Below are 7,564 nucleotides of genomic sequence, written 5' to 3'. Positions count from 1 at the left end.
TTGCTAGGTGAGTTGTGACCAAGTCAGAAAGGTTCACAAACAACTAAAACCATAACCATTGTACCATTCATATATTTCCTTACCCCTTACTTCCTTACCAAGAAACATCAAATATAGCTCACTGAAGTTTATCACCCCAGTGCAAATGTTTTAAACACACAAATTTTGATCAGTAATTTTCATTGCCTGCAGCCCATAACAGAGTTCAACATCAGGCAGGAATAAATGGTAACCCCTGAGAGATGGATTTGCTGATGCAGCTGGCTCATTCAATGTCTAAATGAAACATGATCTCCCTAAGGCTGAAGGTTGTTTTAAAATTATTTATCTACAGACTGATGATAGCCATGGGCTTATTTCATTACTCTGCTGTCGTTCATTACAGTCCTCCCATCTCTGCCCTCCCCTACCAGCCTCTGTAAGAATGGTCTAGCTTTACATTTCCTCTATGGTTAACACTTTTTTTTTTTTTCCACTGAGAAGCCCTGCATAAGTGACTGAAAAACTTGTGTACTTTCTGCATTACCAACAGAGTTGAGGAAAAAAGTTAAGTTCCATCTCATATTTGTATGAGGTGCGACTTGTCTAACTTGGCAGCCATGGTAAAGCAATGTATTCTCACGCTGTCTTTGCATTGTTTTACATTTTTGTAATTAAAACTTGTTGGAAGAGCTTACATGTCCAGTGTGAAGGTATGGTCCTGATATATTTGTTACAAATGTATTTTTTTTAGCTGTTGGCACTGTCTCAACTTTTACTTGATCATTATTATGTTGATTCTAATAAAGAACTAAGTATTATTAGTGGTTTTTTTGTATTATTAACAGTCAGGGGCAACCTTAACTTGCATGCTTTTCTTTAAGAATTTTTGGGCATTTTCTTCAGTGAAAGGGGAGATTTTCAGGATTCTTATATCACAAGTTTATTTATTAGTAGGAGTCATTAGGCTAGTTGAATGCTCCTGTTCAACGTGGTGTATTTAAACTTTGAGAATAGTAGACTGACTGAAAAGACTTGATTTTTCATGGGATCCATCATATTAAAATAATATCAAAGCTAAGTAACATTTAAAAAAAATAAATCCTGATATAGCAGTTGATTAAAAAGACTTGCCTAATGTTTTGTCTGAAAACTGCTTCCCCTTTCACTTTTTTGCAGAAGAGAACGACTTTAGAACGAAGGAAATATTTTGCTGTGAATTGCATGCAAGTCAAGAATAAAAGATCTAGAAACAAACTTTACTGATTCACAAACAAAGGACAGACTGAGTTCTTTAAAAGAGATGCAGTGATTAGTAGTGACATGCTAACAGAAGAAAATCTATCAAGATTTACATGGGGCAGCGTGGTGGTAGGGACATCTTCATGTAGGTAAGTGATCTGTTAATCCAGCTCTCAAGAAACCAGTCCAAATCTGATCATACATGCACATTTATTTAGAATAATTCTCTCCGTTCTTAACACTAGGTGGTTTCCATAGGTAGAAGTCTTTCATTTGAAATTAATCTTTATCATAGCAACATTCAAGAGTGAGAAGTCAAGTAGTTAGTTGCATTGCACTGTTCTGTACATAAATACTCCGTCTGTTAAGTATATATTTATAGCCTGACAGGAACACTCATAACTGAACTGTGGTTATATGTAGGTAGTTACTTTGGTGGTTTCTGAAGAGTAAAGCAGTGCTTTCCAGTGCCACGTGAGTGTTTCTGTCCTGCAAAATCTGCTACGTTACTTGCAGTAAACAGAATCTTGACAGGTGAGAACTGCTCTGAATCTAATCCAGTAGAGTGCCTAAACACATCCTTACCTTTAACTATGCAAATATCCCTGCTGAGTTCAATATGTGCATGTAAGACAAAATATATGTTACTAAATGTTTTGTTGAATCATGACCAGAATGCACAAAACCTGCAGGATTACATCACACAGGGCTTATTTTCATTGTCCTTAATACTTGTACTGATATTTATGGGAATATCACTTTTAAGGCCATTACAGGCTGCAAAAATATATCATTTTAGTCTAAGAAAGTAAGCCATTTAAAATTTCAGACTATATTGCATGTTTCACCGCTAGGGAACATACATAAAGTGGGATTTTACATTTTAGAACAAGAATCCCACAGATTGTCAGAATCTCACAGAACAAGAAAATTGCTTTTACATGCAGCTGGATGCTGTTCTTTCCAACCTGAACTTTTATTTTGTTTTTTGGTCATCTTTACAGAACTAGCATAGTCAGAGATCTTCTTTTCCTTGACAAAACAAATTATAGCCATTTGTTTGATAAGAGCACCTATTACAGGTTTGATATGGTTATAGAACTATGACAGAATTCATTTCACTGTTGATTCAAAAATATATATGCTCTTTCTTCTTCTGGTACTCACAACTTTAAAACCGTGAAGAATGCCATAGTGGATAGGAACCTGTCCAGCCTGCTTTAGACTTTTCCAGCACAGTAGTGACAGAAATGGTCAGTGACCCAAAGAGAAAAGAATTTTAGGCTTCTGTCACATGAAAGACGTAGGGCTAAAAGCAAGACCTTGATGTGGCCAGGCTCATGCATCACCTTCTCTGCAGCCGGAGCAAGTACATTCCCCACAAACAGCCTATCTCTGGATCCATGAGATTCAATAAATAGCGAACCAATCCCCATGGCTACAGTCTAGGATGGGCCTTAATCCTAAGTACTTTTCATGGCTCAACTTGGAAGGCAAAAAGCATAATTACAACTACCTCAGTGGTGTGAAGTGTTTTCACATGTGCAACTATTTGCAGAGCCATTTCTATTGGCGCAAACACTCCCTGTGGTCTTCTGTGTCTCAGTGGGAACCAGGATATACTTCTGTATTCAGCTGCAAGGTAACAGCAGTCTTCAGAGATTCTGCAGTTAGTCTAGTAAATAGAGATTTGTTTGGTCCAGGCTGTCCCTCAATTTTCCAATACCTTTGCCATCCCTTGCATGCTCTGAGGGACTCTATTGCTTACACACTACCTTTTCCTTTTCTCTTCTGAGCTTTTGCAGGAATGCAGAAGAGAAATTCATCAGTTGGTGCGGGTGGGAAGAGACTGAGCAAGATTTTAGGCAGGAAAGAGTAGAGGTGCAATTAGAAGAGGGATAAATTGGACTCTTTATCCCTGCAGCTTTTGCAGAGATACCCAAAAACCCTCACACAGCCCAGCCTACCCTGTCTTTAGAATTTCCTTCCAGCCAGAGGTAGCTTGACTGAATTGTGCCATTAACAAGGATGTCTGGCTCCACTCAAATTGGGCTGCCACAGAGACAGGTTCCTGTGCCAAGTGAGGTAGCCATCATGAGTCCTAAGTGGAAAGGCACATATGTTGGAAAAAAGGCTCTAAAGGTCTTCCAGTCTTTCAGCTAGACAAGTTGGGAAAAGACGGCCTTAGCAAAGGGAACACTTAACATTTCCATCCACCAGTACCTTGTATCTCCTATTCTTCCCTTCCCCCTTCTTCCCTCAGTTAAGAGTGATCTAGGGATTTTGGCAAGAGAGAACCAACTGATAAATGAGCTTAACTTACCATGGGAACACTCAAACCTTTCTTCTGCTCATTTACTGAAACATGATTAGGGTTTCAGTGAATTCATTTATCTTGCTTTTGCAATGACTTGTCACCTCAGCTGCCAATTTTCTCTTTCATATTTTCCTGTGCATGAGAACGGTTTGCTAGTGAGAAAAAAAGCCAAAGCTATTTGGTGAAGCAGTCTGAAGTATCTTGGGGTTGGCGAGGAGAGACAGGAATTAAGATGTAATGAAGCAGTGAGATGCAACAGGGTGCACACTGCTTGGTTCCAGGCATGCTTTCTTTCAGCCAAGAAGCGCATGCTAGCCAGGAAATGAACTTTTTAAAATCCTGCTGCTTCTAGGAGATAATCAACAAGATGATACCTTGAAGCATTCATACTAGTTAACTTCCTCACTAACTAAAAAAAATTTTTATCTGTGGAGTATTTCATACCACCTAGTTTCAACAGAAAATTTTCCTCTCTGAGGATGGAGATAAGTAAGTAGGTAGGTATTTATTTCCCTTCACTACTGTATATTGATGGAAGGGCCTAGCACAGGCTGTAGCACATCAAAGGCCTTCAGCACTGACCACTGCAGTTTGTGTCTGATATACTTACCAAGATTGGAGTAACCATGGTTATTTAGGAGTTGCTCAAACGGAGTCAGTAGTGTTTCCTTCTGGTGTCTTATGCTAACATTAGCTCGAGCAACAGTCAACTAAACAGACAGAGGCTAGAGGAATCAAGTTTAGTGTCAGGAGCTGACAGCAGTACTGATACAAGAGCTACTGGCCACTTGCTCTGCTTTGCTGGGTAGGGGTGAATGTCAGATTAGAAGTGACAGGCCAGATGACACTAAGCAAATAGCTTGCTGATGGGATCTAAACCACATACAGCCAGCCACTCTCTTCCCCACCCCATAACCCTAACAAATCTATAAAGAGGGAGGGAGATAAGCTAAAGAAGAGCCAAGACATGCAGGGTATAATTTACCAAACCTGAGGGCTCTCCAATTGAAAGAAGTCTTTGTTCTTTAGGAAGCCAGAGAGGTCTGCCCCAAATCTCTGAAGTTCATACTACAGCTCTACCTTAAAGTCCATCTTGAGGGCTGTGGCTCCCAAAGGTCCCTTACAGAGGACAGTACCACAGACTGCAGGAGCAGCACTCTTTTCCCAGCAGAGCAGGGCCTTCCAGGATTTACAGCATTTTGGCCTTTTCATTGAAGTTTCTTGATTGCTGTTTTAGGCAACCGCGCTGCATTTCTCTGGCCCAGCAGCAGGCCAACATGATGGGGCAGGCGATATGCAGCAGGCAAGGTGAAGCATGCATCACCCAGACCACCAAGGCTGTAGTGCAACGACCTGTAAAAGTACAAGACAGCTTCAGTCCCTCCAGCTGCAAATCTCCCACTTCTGTGAACTAGCTGCTATGCTATCATACAGATGATGTTTACAAGCATCTCTGTCATTTTTAATTAACCAGGCTTTAGTTAAATATAATAAAAGTTATCATGCTCCATGGGAATGTCTGCTGCCAGGACACACCTATTACATCAAATCCTCAGGGGACTGCAGTAGAGGAACACACTATGTATCATGTATATCTTTAGACACGGGAATTACATTCAGTTAATACTCTAATTCATGACTGCAGTCCTCAAAACACACCCTCATATCTCACTGACCCTTTTAAGATCTCAAATTTCTGCCACATTTCCTGAAAAATCTAAAATCAACCCCCCACCTTCTCACGCACTCAGAGATGGTGCTATTTGAAGTATGAGGTATAGCAGGGTTGAACTTAGGCTCCAAAGGCATTTGTTAGCGGTGGAGTGAGCAGAGAACTCTTCTGCATTTCAGTTTCTATCTATAAAACAGAGATGCTGGCTTTTCTCTGTATCATAAGAACATTAGAGGCACTTTAGGACCTGGATACTGCAGTGAAAACAGACCAAACGTAGTCCTTGGTATGCGTAAACCAGTAGGACTTGGGAGGTAACCTGTTTCATGCATAGACTGCAATTTGTCCTTTTTACCCAGTCTGAATAGCAGCTCCTGACATGGCTCTGAACCATCTCCATCACTTTCAGATTTCAGAGACAGGCCCCATTTCTAGTCATTAAGTCATACTTTCATAACAGTTTATATTGAAGTACCACATGTGAAGCATGAAACACAGAAGGCTTCTCCTGAGCGGCTTGCCTATCTGCTGTAGGCAGGCAATGCTCAAAGTCCATACCAGCTTGCTCCTTTTTCTTCTTGATTTAGTGAAACGTGGGATGTATTAGTCTTCAACTGAAGATGTTCCACTTGCTTCTACCTCCTCCCTACCCGCCCCAAATTGTCTTACTACTTAATATGCATACAAAATTACAGCAAATTGATCTCATCTGAATTTGAAATAATCTCTGCGTTAGCCTTGCTTTCTTAAAAACCTTAGTTTTCAACACCACCTTTTATGACCTCAAACTTAGTCTGAGACTCTGCATTTCAGTCTTCAGGGAATCTTCACATTTTTCCTGTTATAACGCTAGGAGTCTGTGCTTTCTGCATGTCCAGACCTGAGATTAAAAAGTTTTTGTTTATAATAGGAAAGACTGGCATTTCTTTATAAAAAGAACTGCAATATTGATACATTTTACCTTCTGAGGATGAGGCACATTTGAACTTCCAGAATTCTTGATGAGTACCTGCATTTGTCCCAGTTTTATGCAAAAAGCTCACGTTCTTGACCAGACATTAAGTTTTGTAAGAGAAATCTGAAATTTGTTAACCCTTCCATAGTTTCATATACCAAAACAAGACTTCTTGTTGCCTTTGGAGTCTATTTAATTAAAATCAGCTTGGCTTTTGGTCTGTCTGCCTCTGAATTAGGATACTTATTAAAATTGATTTGTGCATAAAAGTGCCTCCTTCAGGTCACTGCTTGTGGCTTGTGGTTCTGCTTAGTGAACCTCCAGCTATTTCAGAAAAACTTAATGACTTTCAAGAATTTTGATCATTTTCATACACATTTTGCAGTGTTGAACAGTGTCCTGGTTTCATTCCATACCATGGAATGTCATGCCCAGTATATAAACAGGGGGGAGTTGGCCAGGGGGGGAGTGGATCGCTGCTCTGGCATCGGTCAGCCGGTGGCGAGCAACTGCATTGTGCATCACTTTTTTTTTTTTATTCTTTTTCATTACAATTATTATTATTCTTAGTTAGTAGTGTATTTTTATTTTTACTTTAGTTATTAACCTGTTCTTATCTCAACCCACGAGTTTTACTTTTTTTTTCCCCTTTCCTCCTCCCCACCCCGCTGGGAGCGGGGAGGGGGAAGCGGCTGCATAGTGCTTAGTTGCTGACTGGGGTTAAACCACAACAAACAGCTACCCCTTCCCACCTGCTATTTACTGTTCTCTAGTTCAGGAGAGCACTGTTATTCCATGTAGGACTAATGCAGTGCAATGGAGGAAGCCAAACACCAGAAATAATCAAAGTAAATGGTTTACAGATTACCAATGGGATGCAGATTCTTTCTCACTATCTAGGAAAATAAATGGTGACTTTTTTTTGCAGACTGTTTGCAAAATAAGAGGAAAACCCACAGTTTTATGGGTCACAGGAAATGTTTATCAGCTCTTGGAACATCAAATATTGGCCGTCTTCAGACACAGCACTTCAGTAATTAAAAACTTCATTTAGCAGTTCAAAAGGCAATGTGGCATCACAAGCAACTTCTACTGTATAACTGCATACTGTATCCTTGTTGCTACAACAGGTCATACCTTTTCTGGGAAGCCTTTTTACAGTTGGAGCAAATGAAGGCTGTTTGCCTCCAAGTTTGTCTCAAATATTTTTAAAATTCCATTTATACTTTGTGGTGGGTTTTTTGTTTGTTTGGTTGGTTTTTTTCCATAACACTGGGAATAAAATACATTCTGATTTAACCATGAGATTCCAGGAGCTGGGTGGGATTCTTGGGCTACTTCTGAAGCCCCTATACTTCAAGCCATTCCCTGGCAGCAAGGGAACTTCTATAAACTTCAA

This window comes from Gymnogyps californianus, chromosome 1, assembly GCF_018139145.2.
Source record: "Gymnogyps californianus isolate 813 chromosome 1, ASM1813914v2, whole genome shotgun sequence".
NCBI classification, from domain to species: Eukaryota; Metazoa; Chordata; class Aves; order Accipitriformes; family Cathartidae; genus Gymnogyps; species Gymnogyps californianus.
Note: the sequence above shows the minus strand (reverse complement) of the source record.